The following is a 23,865-nucleotide window of genomic DNA, read 5'->3' as shown; positions in this document are numbered from 1 at the left end:
GTGCAGAGAAAAGGTCATGATTCTGGGGCTAGAGGAAATTCTAATAAAGTAAACATAAGAAATCTTCAAGGATTCAAATATGATTCTATTCTTCCCTAAAAAAGGAACCCATCCATTTCCCTAATGGCATTCTAATATTAAGTACAATGTAAATTAGGAAACAAAGACCATCTTAAAATAAAGACAGAATCAGAAACTGAGTTAAAGATTGATGAGTCCCATTATCATGATCCATTAAAATCTAAAACTATCACAATAGAAACTCCATAATATTCATTATCAAGAAAATGATGAAAAGGAAAATTGTGCTTCCTTAGTTTGTAAAAATTCATATATCTTAAATTGGTACTTACATAAAATGACAGTGCAAAAATCATACACTATGACAAAACATGACAAACAGTTTTTTAAAGGAGAGAAAATATAAGAATGGCCATGATCATCATTTGCATTCACAATTATAAGATCTGCAAACCTGTTCAATTAGATAATAGAATTATAAGGAAAATTTTAATATTGCTATCTTACAGATAATTTTAAGAACTACAAACTACTAAAACTAGTAATAACTCAGCAAAGTTGCTTAGAAAGCATAATGATTAAAAAGCAACATTACTATACAGGCACAATCAGCTGAAAATGTAACATTTAAAAGCCTATTAGCAAAAGCACAAAACATCATGAAGAAATAAAAGAGAAATGCAAGACATACAAGGAGAAATTTTAAAAAAACTTTATTATAGGACCGACAAAATATCATTGATAGATATACTAAAAATTTGAAAAAATAAAATATTTCTTCCCAAACTAAAATTATTTGAGCAAATGTGACTTTGGTAAAATCTACATGATTTTTCACCAAATTTCTGTATCCCAAATTGAAACAGAAGGACACAGAGTAAAGAACCAACGTTAGCCAGAGCAAATGTGAGTGAGGAATGAGAGGAATGGATTCATTCATCTTACCACCTAGCAAGACATAAGTAGAATAATTAGAGTACAGCACAGTTTTTGTGTAAAGGTGAATAGAATAGTAAATTAAAATAGAAAATCAAGAAATACCTCTACACATATGCGAAAGCTCTGTGTATGGCAGAGTTAGAATTTTAGTTCAATAGAAAAGGATAAATCATTCAATAAAAAAAACAGCATCAGGACAGTTGATTACCAAAATGGAGAAAAAAAAGAAACCTAAAATACAACTCCAAATATAATATAGTTTCCAGACTATCCAAAAATACTTGAAAATACTTTTAAAATACTAAAAGAATACATAGAAAAATATTTTTCTTTCTTCAATATTAGAGAACAATAGCTTAAACAATGCAAAAGAAAAAAAAGCATACACATACATATTAAAACCAAAAGAAACAACTGGTAATTCTGCCACATTAAAATGAAAATCCTTTATCTGGGTAATGAGTTCCTATGATAGTCCCTTTACCAGAGCTTGGGGTCCTTTGTGCATATTTTTCTGTAAAAATGATTTGCTTGTTTTTGTCACTGCACTGTTCCTTAAAATTAAAGACTGAAACTTAAATACTTTGCAAAATATATTGATGAAACAACAACAATAAAGTATGCTGGATTATGGCATGCATATTGTGTGTGAAACGTTGCAACAACTACCTCCGTATTACCAGTGTAGGTAAGCACAGAATGCTCACAGAACAAAACTACATAAGACCCAGGAATATTCTCACCCCAAGCCATAAAGTGAAAGTGAAAGTGTTAGTTGCTCAGTCATGTCCAACTCTTTGACTCTTTGTGAATCCATGGACTGTATAGTCCACCAGGCTCCTCTGTCCATGGGATTCTCCAAGCAAGAATACTGGAGTGGGTTGCAATGCCTTTCTCCAAGGGATCTTCCTGACCCAGGGATTGAACCCAAGTCTCCTACACTGCAGGCAGATTCTTCACCATCTTAGCCACCAAGGAAGCCCCAATATCATAAAAAAAGGGTGCTTAGTAAGCATCTCTCCAGTACTGTCTGAGGCAATGTAATCTTACCCAGGTCACCACTATTTTACTGGTAGATCCTCTAATGGAAGTGCTATTTTTCCCAGGATGGGAAAGGGTCAAGTTTTCCTGGAGATCTGAAAGCAGTAGGAACAATTTCACAGTTCCCAGTCTCTTTTGACTTTAGGGTGTGTAAACCACTCCTCAGTGGTAATATAATACCAGCTATGCATCCCCCTCTTAAGCCCTTCTGAATGTTAACGGTCAGATATAGGCATTGAAGCTTATAACCTGGTTATGACCCCCACCTTGTGAATCTGTATTTCATTTAAGAAGAAAAAATCTTATTCCCATCTCAACCCCTGAACCTAGAATATTAGTCCTTAATGAATATAGTATAGCATTATTAAAGTGAAAACATTAGCCACAGATTCTAGGCAATATATGTGGGATCCAAAAGAATCCATGAACAACTAGGAGGCAAAATATATTTTTAAAAAACTACTATACCCTAATATGGAGAAGGAAATGGCACCCCACTCCAGTACTCTTGCCTGGCAAATCCCATGGACGGAGGAACCTGGTAGGCTGCAGTCCATGGGGTCGCTAAGAGTCGGACACGACTGAGCGACTTCACTTTCACTTTTCACTTTCATGCACTGGAGAAGGAAACTGGCAACCCACTGCAGTGTTCTTGCCTGCAGAATCCCAGGGACGGGGGAGCCTGGTGGGCTGCCGTCTCTGGGGTTGCACAGAGTCAGACACGACTGAAGCGACTTAGCAGCAGTAGCAGCATATCCTAATATAAAGATTAGCAAAGGGTTCCACCAAAAAGAAAATCTGAAAGGCCAATAAGCTCTTGCACAGATTTTCAATCTTACTAATATATCAGATAAAGTCTAGTAAATACAAGGATAAGAAAGCAACCCATAGCAAATATAATATTTCATAATATCTAAGGAATTTATTTAAAGCCTGAAACATGAAAGTTCAACAATAAAATTTCTGAAATGTTTATGTTATTTTTTAATTAAGACTTTATTTTTTAAGAGCAGTGTAAGGTTCACAGCAAAATTGAGAACATATTTTTCATATAATTACTATTTCCAGCTCCCACACATGTATAAACTTTCCCAATAATAATAACCTCAACTGGAGTGGGACAACTATTAATCATTATGTTAATTAATTTGCTATAATTGATTAATATAAAATTGACACACTGTAATTACTCCAATTACCATTCACTCTTGGTGCTTTACATTCTCTGAGTTTGGACAAATGAATAATGACATGTGTCCATCATTATGGCATCATATAGAGTATTTTCACTGGCCTAAAAATCCTCCATGCTCTGTCTATGCACTCCGTACTTCCAAACACATAGCTACCACTAATCTTTTTTACTGTTTCATAAGTTTTGCTGTTTCCAGAACATCATAGAGTGGGAATCATGCGGTATGTAGCTTTTTCAGATTGGCTTCCCTCCTTAGCAATACTCATCTGTCAATTATGAATAAAGCTGCTATACAAATCTGTGGGCAGTTTTGTGTGGGTGTGTGGGTGTGTGTGTGTGTACCTAAATTTTCAACTCCTTTGAGTAAACAGAAAAAAAGCATGATTCCTGACTCCTATGGTAAGAGTAGTTTTGTAAGGAACAAACTCTCTTCCGAAGTGGCTGTACCATCTTGCTTTCCTCCTAGCAATGAACGCGAGTTCCTGATTCTCCACATCCTTGTCAGCATTCGGTGTTGTCAGTGCTCCAGATATGGAGTTCTGTAATAGGTGTGAAGTAGCACATCACTGTTGCTTTAATGTGCATTTTCCTTATGACTCATGATATGGAACATTTTTCACTTTTTTTTTTTTTGCTGTCTGTGTAGCTCCTTTGCTGAGGTGCCTGTTAAGGTTTCTGGCTCATTTTCTAAACCAGTTGTGCTTTCAGTGTTGGAGTTTTAAGAGTTCTTTATGCATTCTGAATAACAGTCTTTTATCAGATGTGTCTCTTGAAAATATTTTCTCCCACTCTGCAGCCCGTCTTCTCATTCTCTTGACAAGTATCTTTCAAAGAGGAGAAGTTTTTATTTTTAAAGAAGTCCAGCTTATCAATTATTTTATTTGTGATTGTTTCTTAGGCATTGTATATGAAAAAGTATCACCATACCCAATGTTATCCAGGTTTTCTCCTATGTTATCTTATAGGATTTTATAACATTGTATGTTATACTTAGGTCTCTGATCCATTTTGAGTTAACTTTTGTGAAGCTTGTAAGTCTGTGTCTAGATTCATTTTTTACTTGTGTATGAACAGCTGTTCCAGCACCATTTGTTGAACAGACTCTGTTTGCTCCATTGTATTGCTTTTACTCCTTCGTCAAAGAGCAGTTGACTGTACTTATGGGGCTCTACTTCTGGCCTTTCTATTCTCGCCAGTACACGGATCTATTTGACCATTCTTTCACTAACACGACACTTTCATAATCACTGTAGCTTTACAGTAAAGGCTTCCCAGGTGACGCAGTAGTAAAAAGAATCCACTTGCCAATGCAGGCAACGCAAGCAATGCAAGTTCAACCCCTGGGTTGGGAAGATCCCCTAGGGTAGGAAATGGCTACCCACTCTAGCATTCTTGCTTGGAAAATTCCATGGTTAGAGAAGCCTGCAGGGCTACCATCCATGGGGTTCAAAAAGTCAGACACAATTGAGAACAGCATAGTCTTAATAGTAAAACTTGAAATTGGGTATCATTGGTCCTTTAACCTTGTTTTTCTTCAATATTGTGTTGGTTATTCTAGGTCTTTTTTATCTCAATGTAAATGTAAGGATCAGTTTATGAAGAGCCATGAAATTAGTTTTGGGATTTTGATTGGAATTGCATTGAATCTATAGATCAAGCTGGCAAGTAATGACATCCTGACAATATTGAGTCCTCCGGTCAACGAACATGGAATATCTACTTTTATAACTGTATGTTTATATTATTTTTATATCTAACTTGCATGAGACCCTTTTACATGCTCCAGAATTTATAATATTTGGATCACTTAAAGGATTAAATTACATATTTGGATTTGAGATAAAATATAATTTGTATAATTTTAATCAAAGATTTTAATGTTTATTCTTATTTTTGAGTTTTAGTAAACTTCTATTTATTCAGAATGATCATGGGTTGCTGGTTAATTTATATTCCAGTGAAGTAAAATTTCTCTACGTCCTAAGCAGAGACTACTAATTTGCAAGGAATTGCAGCATATCAAAACACACTTAACACTGAAAAAAGAGAAACACAATATGTATATATAAGTTACCATTTCTCATACAGATTTCTCAAGCCTTGGAATTGCCATTCTTATGATTTTAATGTATTTGATCTGTGTATTTTTAAAGTAAATCCCTGATATTTGCTGTTTCTGATATGAGTACCATGCGTAAAAGTGCCTTGTAAAATGCATAAATAAGTGGCCTTTTGGTTTATTTGAAGTAGATTAAATAAGAGTTTCTCATGTAGTAGTACATCTTATAGAGTTACTGCTTTCTGGACTTATTTCTGAAGGTGTCTCAAGAAATATCCTGAGAAACAAAAGCATAAAAAACTCTATCTGAGCAAAGCACTTGCCTGAGTCTAGAGCAGAGGTATCATATCTGAGATTTAAAATACATGAGAGCAAAATATTACTTGTTCACATGGATATCATGTGGCAAAAATAAATGATAAAGATACTAACAAGAATGGGTAAGGATGTTAGATATATGATTGCTAGATTATTACTGGATATTTTCTTCAATATCTTTCTTATTTATCATCTTTTCATAACAGAGTAGTATAGATCTCTTTTTATAAAAACCCTTGGTACAACTGAATGTGGAATCACATAGATTCTGTCCCCAAGCATTAGAAATCAGGAATACTACTATGAAACTACCAATAAAAAATAGCAAAGTATTGCTAAAGAGGTTTAAAGAATTTCTCTGTATTTTTAATAAAAGCTACTTGTATGTTATGATGAATATAGGACAAACCCAAGTGATTCAGATACTGGATGTATGCCAGGCTCACTATTATGTGACTCATTCCTGGATACCAGTTTCCAGAATGAGGATATTTACATATAACTGCATCAAGAAAATCCATGAATAATATAGGTCCACTCTCATTATCACTCTAATTGCTACATATAGAGTCATTCTTTAAGTAAATCTGATCTAAAATTTTGAGATTCTACCATTTCACTTCAAGATGCATATAATAAATAAGAAAAGTACTTCAAAATACAATCCTAATAAAATGAAAACATTTTGTTAAATTATATATAAAATGTTTTGTCTGTATTTCTGTTTCAGTCCTCTTTCTTAAGTAGAGAATTCTTATTATGGAAAAGTGTATCTTTCTATCTCTTTATAAATAATGGGTGCATATTTTCAATTGAAAATTATTTCTGAGTTAGAATCAGTGTTAGTAGGTTTTGAAATAGTCTAAGAGGCACTCATTTGCCTGTAATGGAATACTATCTTCAAGACATAAATAAGTAAGCAGGTATTAGAAAGTTATTTGTTTTCTAGATATTAAACAGTGTGTTAAGGCTTCAGGATTTAGCACAGTAATCCATATTTGCATGCAAGTGATCACAAAGAAAGCCAGATTCTTATTACGGATTTAGAACTGTCTGATTCTAACAGGAGTAGTCACCTTAAAACAAAAGTTGCTTTTACCTCAGCACCAAAGTTTTCACCTCAGTTGCTAAAACTTATTTGCCTGATCTTTCACCACATACACACACAGAAAATGTGTTTTTATGTCAAGTAAGTTATACCTTGAATATTCCTAACAGCCCGTTAATTAATAAGACAAACGACCATGCTGCAAGGTCACAGTTGTCATTCATACAGCTTCACATATGTAAACAGGGGTGATGTAAGGTTATCATTTAGAGGAACCCAATTGAAAAGCAGAGACATTACTTTGCCAACAAAGGTCCGTCTAGTCAAGGCTATGGTTTTTCCAGTGGTCATGTATGGATGTGAGAGATGAACTGTGAAGAAAGCTGAGTGCCGAAGAATTGATGCTTTTGAACTATGGTGTTGGAGAAGACTCTTGAGAGTTCCCTGGACTGCAGGGAGGTCCAACCAGTCCATCCTAAAAGAGATCAGTCCTGGGTGTTCATTGGAAGGACTGATGCTAAAGCTGAAACTTCAATACTTTGGCCAGCTCACGCGAAGAGTTGACTCACTGGAAAAGACTCTGATGCTGGGAGGGATTGGAAGCAGAAGGAGAAGGGGACAACAGAGGATGAGATGGCTGGATGGCATCACTGACTCGATGGACATGAGTCTGAGTAAACTCCGGGAGTTGGTGATGGACAGGGAGGCCTGGCGTGCTGCGATTCATTGGGTCGCAAAGAGTCGGACACGACTGAGCGACTGAACTGAACTGAACTGATACATTACCTCCTGCTTGTCTGCATTCCCAGTGGTGTGCCTTATTTATTTCCTCTCGGTGATAAAATACCTTCAGCTCCATTGGTGTTCTTAAACATTCTATTAACAGATATCAAATACCTTTGTGTCAAAAACATATCATCCAAGTTAAATGTACAAAGTTAGCAGCTTTCAAAATCAAGTCTCTAGATTTTCTTATATTACTAATATTTTCAGCTAGTAATGATATGTCTCTAAGGTCTCTGATTTTTACACATCTTTCCATGTAGTTCTGAGTATATACTTTAATATTTCCTCCCTTCATGTTATGTCATTAGCAGCATTAAGTTGCTGTTTATGATCAATAGAGCATATCATTTTCTCCCAGTCTGTGAGTTTCTTCATGGTAAAATGAATTTTTTCTAACAGAAGCCTTTGTACTGCCAATTTTTCCCCTTTCAGTAAAGCCTCCCACACACTACTTAATATTGATGGAGAGATGCCTGGGTATACCCAGAGAATTCCAAATCTGACATATGTTAAAATACTCCTAGTGCATAGCATAGTGATTCAAAAGAGGTGAACTGCATAGCCAGTGGAACAGGGTGCTCATCACAATAAACCGTATAAGGTTGGGTCCATATAAACTGGATGTTTTCCATTGGGTTTCTTAGCCAATGCTTTGCAATTAAGATTGCTGCCATGCATCTAATGTGGGTTGCCAGAAGTACTCTTCACATGACACATCAATTCTTCTGGCCCTAAATGTAAAGTAATCATTATCTCCTAAAGCATAGCATTTCTTCAGACCTCTTCCCAGGACTCTTCACAGTAAGAGCTATAGTATTAGCAACCCACAGGGCCAACAGTAACAGTTGACAGAGCAGAGGCATTTCTACATCAAATACTGCCAGCTAAGACATTTTTAATTTTGGTGTCAGTACTTAAGGGCTTTAGGGAGAACCATGCATTCTCTCACTTGCTTCTGGAATTTTTATCTAAATGAGACAATGCATCAGCACATTAACAACAGTCCAAGGCTGAAACCTATCTCTGAGGCCCAGACAAACTCCACCTCTAACAAGAATTATACTGGCATAATCTCAGATACAGGTAAGTTCTTTTTCCCCTGAACATCTGTGTAGCTTTCCTTCACTGTTTATCTTTTACTAGTTCTTTCTGTATTGTAGACTTCCCTGGTGGCTCAGACGGTAAAGCGTCTGCCTACAGTGTGGGAGACCTGGGTTCGATCCCTGGGTCAGGAATATCCTCTGGAGAAGGAAATGGCAACCCACTCCAGTACTCTTGCCTGGAAAATCCCATGGATGGAGAAGCGTAGTATGCTACAGTCCATGGGGTCACAGAGTCGGACAAGACTGAGCGACTTTATTTCACTTCTTCTGCATTGTAATGCCCTTACTTCTCTTGAAAGAAAGTGAAAGTCTCTCAGTCATGTCCAACTCTTTGCAACAGTCCATGGAATCCTCCAGGCCAGAACACTGGAGTGGGTGTGTGTGAGTGTGAGTGTGAAAGTCGCTCAGTCGTGTCCAACTCTTTGCGACCCCATGGACTAAAGAGTTCATGGAATTCTCTAGGCCAGAATACTGGGGTGGGTAGACTTTCCTTTCTCTAGGGGATCTTCCCAACCCAGGGATCAAACCCAGGTCTCCTGCATTGTAGGCAAATTCTTTATCATCTTCTCCTACTGAGCTACAATTATTTTTAGACCAAAATTTTAGTTAGATTCATTTGTATCTGCTTCATAATAGCAAGGATGGGTCTTGATCTGCCATGGATCACAAAACAAGACCCTGAAGAATGATGCTGAGCTCAGAAGGGAGGTAGGGCAGCAGTATAAGGGCACAGGAAAAGCAGCCACCCACTGTGAATGGTGAGCCTGAAATAAAAGGGGGTCATGCTCTGAAAAGAGGAAAATGCAAAAACAAATTAAGAGATCTAATAGCTGATGTTAATACTTAAAAATTTTGTTCTAGTTGATGTCATCAGAACCTTTATTTTCTACAATAAAAGCAAAATAATGTTCATGTTTTACATGATAGACGCTTCCTATGCCTTGGACTTAACACTCATATTTAAACATTTGAACATTCATATTTAACATATACCATTGTCAGTATAGATGTAAACACATTTAGGCCACTACTTGCAAAGCTATTAGTTCTAGAAATAAAAGGCCTAGCTCTTGTCAGAAAATCAGAGTTTTAGGAATTTTGTAACAAAGTCATGAAAGTCATTAGGAAAACTATCTCTGTAAGTCACTGAAGAAAGGCAAACAACAAAATAAAAACAACAAAAAGACCCAAGTTGACAGAAAGGCAAAACATAAGCACGAATTTTTCAGTAACATTTCCTGTCTGTGGCAATTTCCTCTGATACCCTAGTGATTATTACAGATCTCAGAGACTTTTTCTCTCTTAAAACACACACACACACACACACAGGTGTGGGGAGGGAGGGGCTCTATGCCTGTTTTCACAGTGCCTAAAAAAAAAAAAAAAAGGAGACACAATATTGAGCAAAATGGACATGGACTGTGACTTTACAGGGCTTTCATCCTGGAGGAGAAGTCAGTTTTAGTCAAGAGATGTCAATGAGACATGATGTCAATGAATTAGTTATACAGTGCTGAGAGACCCTAAAATACAAGGGGATGATCTTGTCATGTGGAGCAAGAAAGGGTTCCTTCAGGAAGCAAATACTGTGTTGAGAAATTAGGCAAAAAGGAGATGGGAGTGGTTATCCCACTTACAGAGAATCAACCATGTGCAGAGATCTCAGTGGAGGTCACATGACAGGGAAGAAGCCCTGAAAGGCATGTGGGATGCAGAGGAGGAAAGGAGCATCATGTGGGTTGAGTTGGAGGCATTTAGAAAAAGTGTTCACCCATGGGAGTGTTGTAACCCATGATAAAACTTGGTCTGCGTTCTAAGGGGAATGGTCTTTAGAGAGGTGTGTCATCTCAATTTTCTATTTTGTAAAGCTCTATTTGCTACATATGGAGACAGAATAACTGCATTAGTGCAAGTGAGCAGATAATTCAGGAGGCCTCTGGAGTAGCCCAGGGGAGAAATTATGGTAAGACCAGGGTCTTACCAGGGTCTCTCCATGGTCCCAAATGGAGAAAAGCAGATGAATTTAAGAAATATTTTGGTAGGTAAATATGACCAGATTAGGTGGCAGAATTGTGGAACACAAGAGTGAGGAGACAGATGATTCTTATTTTGCTCCAGGTACAAGATGATGTCATTTACTGAGCTCAAGCCTATCAAAAACGCATGCTTGTAGAGACGATCAAGAGCTTAGTTTGTGACATGTTACATTAAGGCACTTAGGTGATTAGACATATCAACTGGGAAATGACTGGCACTAAGTAAATAAATAAATGAAAGTCAATATAAAGCTTTTTATTCTCCCTTCTTTTTATACTGAGCACTGTATGATGTACCGCTCTGCTCCACCTTTCAGGATTATCGAACCTAATTCACGTATTACTTCAGTGTGTCACTTTGTCCTATTAATAAGCCTAATTCTCTATGTTTTTGTGGCTCAAGCATCTGGAATTACTTCAAGTATCAATGATTTCAATGATTTAGCCATACATATATGGGTAAAGATATATGTATATATGTGAAGTTAAAAAAAAAGTAAACACTGATTGAGAGCATATTCAAATTTTTAAAGCTACCTCATATTTATATTACATATTTAATGTCATTAAGGTTACCTCTGTAGAAGGAAATGGCAACCCACTCCAGTATTTTTGCCTGGAGAATCCCACGGACAGAAGAACCTGGCGGGCTGCAGTCCATGGGGCGCACAGAGTCCGACACGACTGAAGTGAGGTAGCACAGCACAAGGCTACCTTACTCTTTAGAAGGCATACTAGCCTTGTAACTATCATTGCTGCTATGAGTATATTAAATTATGTTTAGGAAATCAGTCCTGAATATTCATTGGAAGGACTAATGCTGAAGCTGAAACTCCAGTACTTTGGCCACCTGATGTGAAGAACTGACTCACTGGAAAAGACCCTAATGCTGGGAAAGATTGAAGGTGGGAAGAGAAAGGATGACAGAGGATGAGATGGTTGGATGGCATCACTGACATGATGGACGTGAGTTTGAGTAGGCTCTGGGAGTTGGTGATGGACAAGAAAGCATGGCGTGCTTGGCATCCATGGGGTCACAAAGAGTCAGACACGACTGAGCGACTGAACTGAACTGATATATTTACACAGGCATGTACATCTCCTCTTCAGACACTATTCTTTATTCTTTCGATTTATCTGTGCTTTAGCTAAAAAAGAGCAGTAGAAACTGATAAAAGTATTCTCTTCTGATCAAAACTAATTGAAAAGGCCACAGTGAGAAAATAACCATCATAATACCACTACCTCAACTGACCTGCACTAATAACACACAGGCCTTCCATTATCTCATTCTTTTACTACTTCTCCATTCATTACTTCCACTAAGAAAGTTCCCAGTATCCCATTTAGTTTTTTAAAGGGATTTTAATGGATGTGCTATGAATTTTCAATGAGCTATTTGAAATTTGAGGAACCTAATTAGGAATGTATTTACTTTCTCTTTTTTAAGTGCGATTAATTCCATGCAAGACTTTTAGCCTAATGTTACTCCAAAGGAAAAAATAAAATGGAAAAGGAGGTTCTACTTTTACAGACTAATGGACTGGCAATTAAAAAAATTGAATTAAACATTAACTCAGAAGAGTCATTTTCAATATATAAATTATTTCTGTTTAGCCTTCTATTGCCAGGTTAATTAAGTAAATCCCTTTGGCCTTGATTATAGCCATTAGTAAATGAAAATGTAGTTGAATTCACTAAGTCTTGTGATTTACACTAGGGAATCTACATCAGTAAATACATTTCCTTGGCTAACAGCTTTCATAAAGTCTGATGTTTATTTAGAAAACGTCAACCTTATCCGTGAAAAACAAAAATCAATTAATTATAAAATTCATTGTTTGGGCAGGTAAACTCTCTGCAGCTTCTTGTGGGGTTGCCTTTGAGAAACAAACTCCAGATAGTCCACATCTAAAAAACTGTGTCCAATCACCTCAGGCTCAGAGAATATCCTCAACTTCTTTAAGAAAAGAAAAAGGTGGAAAATTTAGAATGTCTTCCTCAAGTTGTTTTATTAAAAAAAAAAAAGCTTAAGGACAAAACCCATGAAAGCAATTCTTAAGATAAATGAATAAATCATGTACATAAAGAGCACAAAATAATAAAATATACATAGAAAAAAAACCTACACTAAAATAATGATTTGTAATCTATCTTCTGTATATTCAGATTCATCATTTTATGCTACAGTTAGAGTTATAATGAATTAACCTCAACATAACCCAATACATTCTTCTGTTTATGTCTTAAAAGTAGTCCTTGTATATTACTTCCAGTACACTAGCAACTGTCAGGCAGGCCAGACGGCTCAGTGAGGTGCATAGCACCAGGGACCTGAGTCATGTTTCCTGTTAGCTGGGAAAAAAACAGCATTCCTTGACCAAATTAGGAAGACTTCCCGTACACACCAACCAGAAAGAGACAGGACATGCACTCATCCTGCCTAGCCAATCATGTAGCCAGCTACTCCTGTAACTGAGACAAAGAACTGCCTGCATATAAGCCGCCATACTCCTTTGTTCGGGGCTCTCGTCAGATTCTGCCGTGTCGGATGAGACTTGAGCCCTAGTGTGCTAGAAATAAAATTCCCTTCTTGCCTTTGTATTACTGTGGTGGACTTGTTCGCTCTCTCGGTCGGTTCGGAGATATGGGCTTGGTGCATAACAGCAACAATATACTGACGGCCTGTTTTAAATCTTATACAAGGGTAACACTATGATTCAGAAATAAATTCTTAACAGTCTCTATATTCTCTAAGGACACAGACCTGTCTGTTGCTGGCATACTAAACTGTAATACGTTGCAAAATAAAAGTAAGGTTATTAAGTATCTCCTACTCATTCCCTTCAAGGAAATTTCAATTGCCAAGCACCAAATTACTATCTAGGCTACATCAAATTTTGCTATCTGTAAAAATATACCAATAATCATTTTCTGTATGGTCACAATGTGATACAAATATATCCTGAACAGCAGCAAGAGGCACTTAAATCAAGAGTTTTGGAGAAGTAAAAAAGAAATATTCTAAATTTAAACCAAATAAACTAGAAAAATGGCAAAAAGATAGAATCTAACATATGGACCAGGAAAGTTTAAAGTTCAAAATAAACTGCCTTTACTATCAAACACTGTGAATATAAATAATCGTGTAATTAATGTATTTACCTGATTTATCCAGCAACTAGAAAGAAGAGAGATAAACACGTAGTTGGGAATTTGGTTTTGGGTGGTATACACAATATATTATGCTATATAATTTGCAAACTCTTCATGTCCCTCTTTTCCCTTTAACTTCCTACATAGGATTTCCCTTGTCCTTAGTTTTTCTGAATGCATATGTACAGGCTGCCATAACTCTCCTTCAGTGACACAGAGAACATGTCATTCAGTAAATCGACCAATCAAGAAAAGTACTATTTCTAGCACCAGTCCCTGACCTTCTATGAAGCGACAGGGATCACAGACCTGGAAGGAGTACTAGAGTTTCAAGAATCAAAAAACCAGGGATTTTATTCCATCTTCATAACTCATCAGCTAAGGAACTTTGATAAGATACTTGGTCATTATGAATCTATTTATTCATGTGCAACCATTATTATGCTAATCTCTCCCACATCTATGCCTCAAGACTGCAAATACAATTTGTGATAACACAAGTGAAATCTCAAAAAAAATTTTGAATATTCCATAAAAGTATAGGTTAGCAACATCAATGTGGTAGAAGTTGTATCTCCAAAAAGACAAGACTCAAAAAATAAAAGAAATATTCAACGATGAATAATATTGGCTTTTAATTTGTATATTAATTAGCAAGATTTCTAGTTAGCCTCACCTAAACTGTTTTTAAACTCACTGGCAATGACCAAACTGAATACGTTCAACTTACTTCTGGAGCCTGAAGAGTTCCTCACTGCAGAGAAGGAGTCAGCACTCTGCCTGGCTGCTGCAGAAGACGGACAGGGTGAAAGCATCTCCAAAGTTGATTTTGAGGATGGCGACAGAAGTAAGGGTGCTCAGCTACTACATATCTTCCCAAACACCTGGCAGAATGGTTACAGGGACTCTTCAGAGGAGACAAGAACAACAACAACAAAAAAGCATATCAAAATATGCTAAAGATGTATCTTTGAAAAATATGGTTGCTGTTAACTGTGTGATCATTTTCAATCTCTATCAGGAATATCACTAAATGGAACTTAAATATTCATAGATTTGCATAATAAGGCTTTCAATAAAATCTGTAATATGCTCTGATTCTAATAAATATGTCAGTAGTCTGCTTTTCACTTTGGGAAGTTTTCTTATCTCATAATTGAAAATAGTTTAAACAGATGAACATCAAAGTTCAATTTTCTTTATATTTCAGTGAATTCAACTTGAAGGCTATTGTTAAATACTAATCATCCCTACTAAGTACCAGAAACCCTACAATGGAGATACAGCAATGAATGAATGAATCTCATTAGTCTTGCCCTTATGGAGTTAAACAGGGCTTCCCTTGTAGATCAGCTGGTAAAGAATCCACCTGCAATACAGGAGACCCTGGTTCAATTCCTGGGTCAGGAAGATCTGCTGGAGAAGGGATAGGCTACACACTTCAGTATTCTCAGGCTTCCCTGCTGGTTCAGCTAGTAAAGAATCTGCCTGCAATGCAGGAGATCTGGGTTGGGAAGATCCCCTAGAGAAGGGAACAGCTACCCACTCCAGTATTCTGGCCTGGAGAATTCCATGGATTGTATAGCCCATGGGGTCACAAAGAGTTGGACATGACTGAGTGACTTTCAGGAAAGGCGGTGGTGAGAAGATACCCCTCATCCAAGGAAAGGAGCAGCAGCTGTGCTTTGCTGGAGCAGCCATGAAGAGATATCCCAACGTCCAAGGTAAGAGAAACCGAAGTAAGATGGTAGGTGTTGCAAGAGGGCATCAGAGGGCAGACACACTGAAACCATACTCACAGAAAACTAGTCAATCTAATCACACTAGGACCACAGCCTTGTCTAACTCAATGAAACTAAGCCATGCCTGTGGGGCAACCCAAGATGGGCAGGTCATGGTGGAGAGGTCTGACAGAATGTGGTCCACTGGAGAAGGAATGGCAAACCACTTCAGTATTCTTGCCTTGAGAACCCCATGAACTGTATGAAAAGGCAAAATGATAGGACACTGAAAGAGGAACGCCCCAGGTCAGTAGGTGCTCAATATGCTACTGGAGATCAGTGGAGAAATAACTCCAGAAAGAATGAGGAATAGAGCCAAAGCAAAAACAATACCCAGCTGTGGATGTGACTGGTGATAGAAGCAAGATCCGATGCTGTAAAGAGCAATATTGCATAGACCTGGAATGTCAGGTCCATGAATCAAGGCAAACTGGAAGTGGTCAAACAAGAGATGGCAAGAGTGAATGTCGACATTCTAGGAATCAGCAAACTAAAATGGACTGGAATGGGTGAATTTAACTCAGATGACCATTATATCTACTACAGCAGGCAGGAATCCCTCAGAAGAAATGGAAAAGCCATCATGGTCAACAAAAGAGTCCAAAATGCAGTACTTGGATGCAATCTCAAAAACGACAGAATGATCTCTGTTCATCTCCAAGGCAAACCATTCAATATCACAGTAATCCAAGTCTATGCCCCAACCAGTAATGCTGAAGAAGCTGAGGTTGAACGGTTCTATGAAGACCTACAAGACCTTTTAGAACTAACACCCAAAACAGATGTCCTTTTCATTATAGGGGACTGGAATGCAAAAGTAGGAAGTCAAAAACATCTGGAGTAAGACGCAAATTTGGCCTTGGAATGTGGAATGAAGTAGGGCAAAGACTAATAGAGTTTTGCCAAGAAAATGCACTGGTCATAGCAAACACCCTCTTCCAACAACACAAGAGAAGACTCTACACATGGACATCCCCAGATGGTCAACATCGAAATCAGATTGATTATATTCTTTGCAGCCAAAGATGGAGACGCTCTATACAGTCAACAAAAACAAGACCAGGAGGTGATTGTGGCTCAGATCATGAACTCCTTATTGCCAAATTCAGACTCAAATTGAAGAAAGTAGGTAAAACCACTAGACCATTCAGGTATGACCTGAATCAAATCCCTTATGATTATACAGTGGAAGTGAGAAATAGATTTAAGGGACTAGATCTGATAGATAGAGTGCCTGATGAACTATGGTATGAGGTTTGTGACATTGCACAGGAGACAGGGATAAAGACCATCCCCATGGAAAAGAAATGCAAAGAACAAAATGGCTGTCTGGGGAGGCCTTACAAATAGCTGTGAAAAGAAGAGAAGCGAAAAGCAAAGGAGAAAAGAAAAGATATAAGCGTTTGAATGCAGAGTTCCAAAGAATAGCAAGAAGAGATAAGAAACCCTTCTTCAGCGATCAATGCAAAGAAATAGAGGAAAACAACAGAATGGGAAAAACTAGAGATCTCTTCAAGAAAATTAGAGATACCAAGGGAACATTTCATGCAAAGATGGGCTCGATAAAGGATAGAAATGGTATGGATCTAACAGAAGCAGAATATATTAAGAAGAGGTGGCAAGAATACACAGAAGAACTGTACAAAAAAGATCTTCATGACCCGGATAATCATGATAGTGTGATCACTAATCTAGAGCCAGACATCCTGGAATGTGAAGTCAAGTGGGCCTTAGAAAGCAGCACTACGAACAAAGCTAGTGGAGCTGATGGAATTCCAGTTGAGCTATTTCAAATCCGGAAAGATGATGCTGTGAAAGTGGTGCACTCAATATGCCAGCAAATTTGGAAAACTCAGCAGTAGCCACAGGACTGGAAAAGGTCAGTGTTCATTCCAATTCCAAAGAAAGGCAATGCCAAAGAATGCTCAAACTACCTCACAATTGCACTCATCTCACATGCTAGTAAAGTAATGCTCAAAATTCTCCAAGCCAGGCTTCAGCAATATGTGAACATGAACTTCCTGATGTTCAAGTTGGTTTTAGAAAAGGCAGAGGAACCAGAGATTAAATTGCCAACATCCGCTGGATCATGGAAAAAGCAAAAGAGTTCCAGAAAAACGTCTATTTCTGCTTTATTGACTATGCCTAAGCCTTTGACTGCATGGATCACAATAAACTGTGGAAAATTCTGAAAGAGATGGGAATACCAAACCACCTAACCTACCTCCTGAGAAATCTGTATGCAGGTCAGGAAGCAACAGTTAGAACTGGACATGGAACAACAGACTGGTTCCAAACAGGAAAAGGAGTACATCAAGGCCGTATATTGTCACCCTGCTTATTTAACTTATATGCAGAGCACCTCATGAGAAATGCTGGACTGCAAGAAACACAAGCTGGAATCAAGATTGCCAGGAGAAATATCAATTACCTCAGATATGCAGATGACACCACCCTTATGGCAGAAAGTGAAAAGGAACTAAAAAGCCTCTTGATGAAAGTGAAAGAGGAGAGTGAAAAAGTTGGCTTAAAGCTCAACATTCAGAAAACACAGACAATGGCATCCAGTCCCATCACTTCATGAGAAATAGATGAGGAAACAGTGGAAACAGTGTCAGACTTTATTTTGGGGGGCTCCAAAATCACTGCAGATGGTGACTGCAGCCATGAAATGGAAAGACGCTTACTCCTTGGAAGAAAAGTTATGACCAACCTAGATAGCATATTCAAAAGCAGAGACATTACTTTGCTGACTAAGGTCCGTCTAGTCAAGGCTATGGTTTTTCCAGTGGTCATGTATGGATGTGAGAGTTGGACTTTGAAGAAGGCTGAGCACCGAAGAATTGATGCTTTTGAACTGTGATGTTGGAGAAGACTCTTGAGAGTCCCTTGGACTGCAAGGAGATCCAACCAGTCCATTCTGAAGGAGATCAACCCTGGGTTTTCTTTGGAAGGAATGATGCTAAAGCTGAAACTCCAGTACTTTGGCGACCTCATGCAAAGAGTTGACTCATTAGAAAAGACTTTGATGCTGGGAGGCATTGGGGGCAGGAGGAGAAGGGGACAACCGAGGATGAGATGGCTGGATGGCATCACTGACTCGATGGATGTGAATCTGAGTGAACTCCGGGAGTTGGTGATGGACAGGGAGGCCTGGCGTGCTGCGATTCATGGGGTCACAAAGAGTCGGACACGACTGAGCGACTGAACTGAACTGAACTGAACTGAATTGTGTGACTTTCACTTTCATGGAGTCAACAGTTTGTCAAGTTGCCTGTTTTTTTCTTAAATAGATAAAATTTATTTATTTCAACCCATATATCTAGGGAGAAAATATAGAGATGTGCCATTTGTATTTTAACTCCACATCAGCAGATTGTTGATTTCCATCTGTTTCTAAAAGTTCCTTGTCAATCTAAGTAATAATCAACCTAGCTCTATGAGACACAATATTTACTAGCTTTCCCTCAAGATCTATATAATAGTATCACTGACACTCAATCACTGTCAATTTTTAATGCAGAAATAGGCTAAGTTTTAAAAATGTTCTTGAAATGAGTAAAAGCATTTTGATTTTACTTTGGCTATGACTTATTTTATCCAGAGAGGCAAATGTGAGGAGTAGTACAATTCTAAAGAGTGAGAGTAAAAACAGACTGAAGATGATACAAGGATGACTCAAGTTTAGCTTATTGTTTCTGCTATCTCCTTTTGTAAAGATGTGTGAATGATCTTATAAAGTCAAAATTTAAGCAGGTGATTACATTGTTCTGAGAGATGTAATAATTACTACTTTATCCAAAAAGAAAGGTAAACTATTGCTAAGTTAATATGGAATTTATTCCAAAATTCTAAAAATCAATGCACAGATAAATGATAAAGTTGACTAAAAGTACAAGAATCTGCCTGCAGTTCAGGAGACTTAGGTTCGATCCCTGAGTTGGAAAGATCCCCTGCAGAATGGAATGGCTACCCACTTCAGTATTCTGACTTGGAGAATTCCATAGACTAGTCCACGGGGTCGCAAAGAGTCAGATACGACTGAGCAACTTTCACTTTTCACATTACTTTCTTTATTTCAAAGTATTTTTATGAATTTGACAACCAATGCTATCTTTAAAATTTATATTTATTATAAAAGAAAGATGTTATTATCAAATTATGGAATAAATAAGACATTGCCCCTATACAGAGATATAAATAAATCATATACCAACCATCTGAGATAACTATTGCTTGCCTTTTCATTTATTTCCTTTCATAATATTTTAAAATACATTTTACATTTTTATACATATATATATACATATATATATGCCAAAAATGTAAGAAATATACAGCCTTCTCAGAAAGAACTAATTTCACATTTCAGAACATCCTCTCAAAAATATTTCATACATATATAAATGTGTGTGTATATGTGTAGATTTTTATTCATATATAAGAATACTGTATGCTGTTTTGTCCTATTCCTTTAATATATCAGGGAGATTATTCAATTTCTATCTTCTATCATCAACACCATCCATCCTATCAGTCAATATCATATGAATACAACCTAATCTGCTCATAATACATCCCAACTGAAAAGCACCATTTCTAGGATTTTGTTATTATAAAAGGAAGATATTATCATAAAAATTATATAACTCATTCCACATATCTACACACATGTGTGAGTGAATAGTATATTAAATTCCTGGTATAAGTATCATAAGCTCCTAGAACTAAAATATTTAAGCCAAAAAACTTCTTTGGTTTAGAAACTTTATTTTCCTTTATCTGCAGTAATGAAGTAGCATTTACTACAGCAAGTAGAATTGTTACTACAGCAAGAATAAATTTGAATTTAGAATTTTACTTTATAATAGTGCATTATGATAGCAAAGTATAAATACTTCCAATTATTATGCTTACTAAAAGAAAAAAAAAACTAAGGATTGATGATTAAGGGTATTTCTGTCTTCATTTTAATATGAAAATTAAAGAAACTGACACAATCCTATATAATCCAAATTCCCCAGGCAAAGGTCTTTATATGTATGGTTACATAATTTATTAATAACAACATTTTTCTTTTGTTATACCATCTTTAATTAAGCAGTTACTATACTATGCACCAGCTACAAAAAAGCAGGTATCATCCAAATCAATTCTCTCAAGAATCAAATGAGTTAAACACATATTCATCTACATCACTATTTAAAAAGAGGAGGAATAGAGATAAGTCAAGAAATCTTTAACAAGGTTATAGAGTTAGTACCTGCCAAAGCTGGAGGTCTCACCAGGGCTGCTACTGCTGCTGCTGCTAAGTTGCTGACTCTGTGTGACCCCATAGACGGCAGCCCACCAGCTCCCTCGTCCTTGGGATTCTCCAGGCAAGAACACTGGAGTGGGTTGCCATTTCCTTCTCCAATGCACGAAAGTGAAAAGTGAAAGTGAAGTCGCTCAGTCGTCTCCGACTCTAGCGACCTCTGTCCATGGGATTTTCCAGGCAAAAGAGTACTGGAGTGGAGTGCCATTGCCTTCTCCACTCACCAGGGCTATCTCACTACAAATCAATGCTCTTATATTTCATAATGCAAGTGAAGATTTCAGACAACTATTATAGATACTATAGTAAACAAATCTAAAAAGGTGCTATTTCTTTTGGGGGGATTGTGGGTCCATGTATTTTGGCAATGCCAAAAACAAAGAGATTTCAGACTGTGATTCTAATAAAGCAATTTTCCTGTGAGATCTCATAAAGACTTCCTTTTCTTCTTGATAGTATGTTTAAGTAAAACATCTTATAAGAAATTCTGATCAGTTCCATAGTTCCAAGTTGTTGCTATGTTGGCGTTCTTCCACAGTCTTAGAAAATTTGGCAACTGTTACTGTTTATGTATATGTATTCCCAAGAAATATGGTTCTCCCTCTAACAATTATCTTGCTACTGCTGCTAAGTCACTTCAGTTGTGTCCGACTCTGTGTAACCCCATAGACGGCAGCCCACCAGGCTCTCCCGTCCCTAGGATTCTCCAGGCAAGAACACTGGAGTGGGTTGTCATTTCCTTCTCCAAGGCATGAAAGTGAAAAGTGAAAGTGAAGTCGCTCAGTCATGTCTGACCCTCAGCGACCCCATGGACTGCAGCCTTCCAGGCTCCTCCGTCCATGGGATTTTCCAGGCAAGACTACTGGAGTGGGGTGCCATTGCCTTCTCCAACAATTATCTTAGGTGCCAATATGAAACTCCAAAAAGAACTCAGAAAACATGGGCAAAACTCTAGGAGTTATTAAGGAATATCTTTTTTTATCATCAATAATGACTGTCCATCAGTCGTCTGAACATGTATTTTAATTTGAATCTCACTATCAGTAAAGGCAGAATTTTAAAGTCTTATAAACCTTGGTTGGAACCATCACTATGACAGTATTCCTCAGTTTTCTCTTTTGAAATAATAATTTTAAAAAATATTATAAAAAGCTGTAATTATTTCAAAGCATAGTATATATGAAAGTACCAATCAAAATGTGTTATTTGCTTTAGGGCATTCAATAATTTTATTTCCCTCCTGAAAAGCTACAAACCAAGACAGCATATTAAAGGGCAGAAACGTTACTTTGCTGACAAAAGTCTATCTAGTCAAAGCTATGGTTTTTCCAGTAGCCATGTACAGATATAAGAATTGGACCATAAAGAAAGCTGAGCATCAAAGAATTGATGCTTTTGAACAGTGGTGCTGGAGAAGACTCTTGGGAGTCCCTTGGACTACAAGGAAATCAAAACAGTCAATCCCAAAGGAAATCAGTCCTGAATATTCATTGGAAGGACTAATGCTGAAGCTGAAGCTCCAGTACTCTGGCCACCTGATGTGAAGAGCTGACTCATTAGAAAAGACCCTGATGCTGGGAAAGATTGAAGGTGGGAGGAGAAGGGGACGACAGAGGACAAAATGACTGGATGGCATCACCTACTTAATAGACCTGAGTTTAAGCAAGCTCTGGGAAATGGTGAAGAACAGGGTAGCCTGGAGTGCTGCAGTCCATGGGGTCTCAAAGAGTCAGACACAACTGAGCAAATGAACAACAACAAAGAGAACTTCTTCCTAAGGCTGCCTTAAGTTTTAGCCCATTAAACCTTAAGGAAATCCTTGAAATATTTGAAGATAACAGTAAAATATTCTTAAGTATTCCTTTCAATTTAAATATCCAGGATTTGAACAACTACAAATCCACCAAATGGCATCATTACTGATTTTTCTCCATCTTATTGCTATTTCTAATAGTACAAACTAATACATTCTTTTTGTTTAGTTGCTGTCATGTCTGACTCTTTTGAGACCCCATGGACTGTAGGCCACCAGGCTCCTCTGTCCAGGGGATATCACAGGCAAGAATACTGAAATAGGTTGCCATTTCCTTCTCCAGTGCATCTTCCTGACTCAGGGATCAAAACTGGGTCTCCTATACTGACAGGTGAATTCTTTACCCCTGAGCCACCAAGGAAGCCCCACAGAATAACATGAGGGAGGTGTTTTACATTAGTCCTTAATCATATTTACCTTGTGAAAATGAATAAACATCAAACACGTAACCATCCAGATAGATGTTTGATCTTCATGAAGCAAAAAGTGAGAATTTTGGATATATGTGAACAAATGAATCATGGTTTCACTGAAATTAATTTAATCAGCTATTTAATAATCATATATGGCTTGGCATAATACGACCACGATCCTTAGTGCACTACTTCAAAAATGAGGGTATAACATAAAAAGTGCTATTTTATTAAGACAAATAGCTTGAAAAAAACGAACTAGAAACGCAAAATAAAATTGGAAATTACTTCACATAAATGAGTTTTTTAAATGCATAAATATTCAGAAGGATTCATATACACACTATTACTAAAGCAAGCTTGCCTCATCACCAGCATTGCTAAACCTAATTTAAAAATTAAATTAGAGACACTGATTGAATATGGAAATGCATTTGTGTTACTGGATAAAAGTGTAGTATCATGTATTTGGCTATAGGAAAATGTTTACTAATTATTATACACATCCAGAATCATATGATAAATAAATTAATGCACCACTAGAACATTTATTGCTTAATGTAAATGTCACATTGTAAATGAGAACAACTAATCATTCCTTTCCTCTAATAGCAAGAGTTCAGCAGTTAAATAAAACATAAATCTTGGTGACCTAAAAATTTTATTACTGTATTTGCAATTTCCTGTTAACAAGTCAAGAAAATAACTTCCAAGTAATGCTGTATTTCAGTGAGATACGACCCAAGGTGAAGGGCTGTTTTAGAAGGGGCAGAAGGTGAGTAGAGGTGGTTGTTGACTTTGAATTTTTTTTAAGGAGCTGACTCCTTCACTAAATCTCATAA

At 37.2% G+C, this 23,865-nt stretch overlaps 1 protein-coding gene across 3 annotated transcripts in view; it reads right to left on the bottom strand.

The window, feature by feature from the left end:
- Positions 1-23,865, bottom strand: part of LRFN5 (leucine rich repeat and fibronectin type III domain containing 5) — a 310,079-nt gene that overhangs the window by 135,717 nt on the left and 150,497 nt on the right. For 2 of the 3 annotated variants that reach the window (XM_069558779.1, XM_069558780.1), the window contains one exon: positions 14,433-14,609. The exons of the other annotated variant lie outside the window; for it this stretch is intronic. The gene's annotated coding sequence lies outside the window, so the exon portion shown is untranslated. The remainder of the gene's footprint in view (positions 1-14,432; positions 14,610-23,865) is intronic. 3 annotated transcript variants of the gene reach the window in all.

Source organism: Ovis canadensis, chromosome 18, assembly GCF_042477335.2.
Source record: "Ovis canadensis isolate MfBH-ARS-UI-01 breed Bighorn chromosome 18, ARS-UI_OviCan_v2, whole genome shotgun sequence".
NCBI classification, from domain to species: Eukaryota; Metazoa; Chordata; class Mammalia; order Artiodactyla; family Bovidae; genus Ovis; species Ovis canadensis.
Note: the sequence above shows the minus strand (reverse complement) of the source record. Positions and strands in the feature narration are given on the sequence as shown.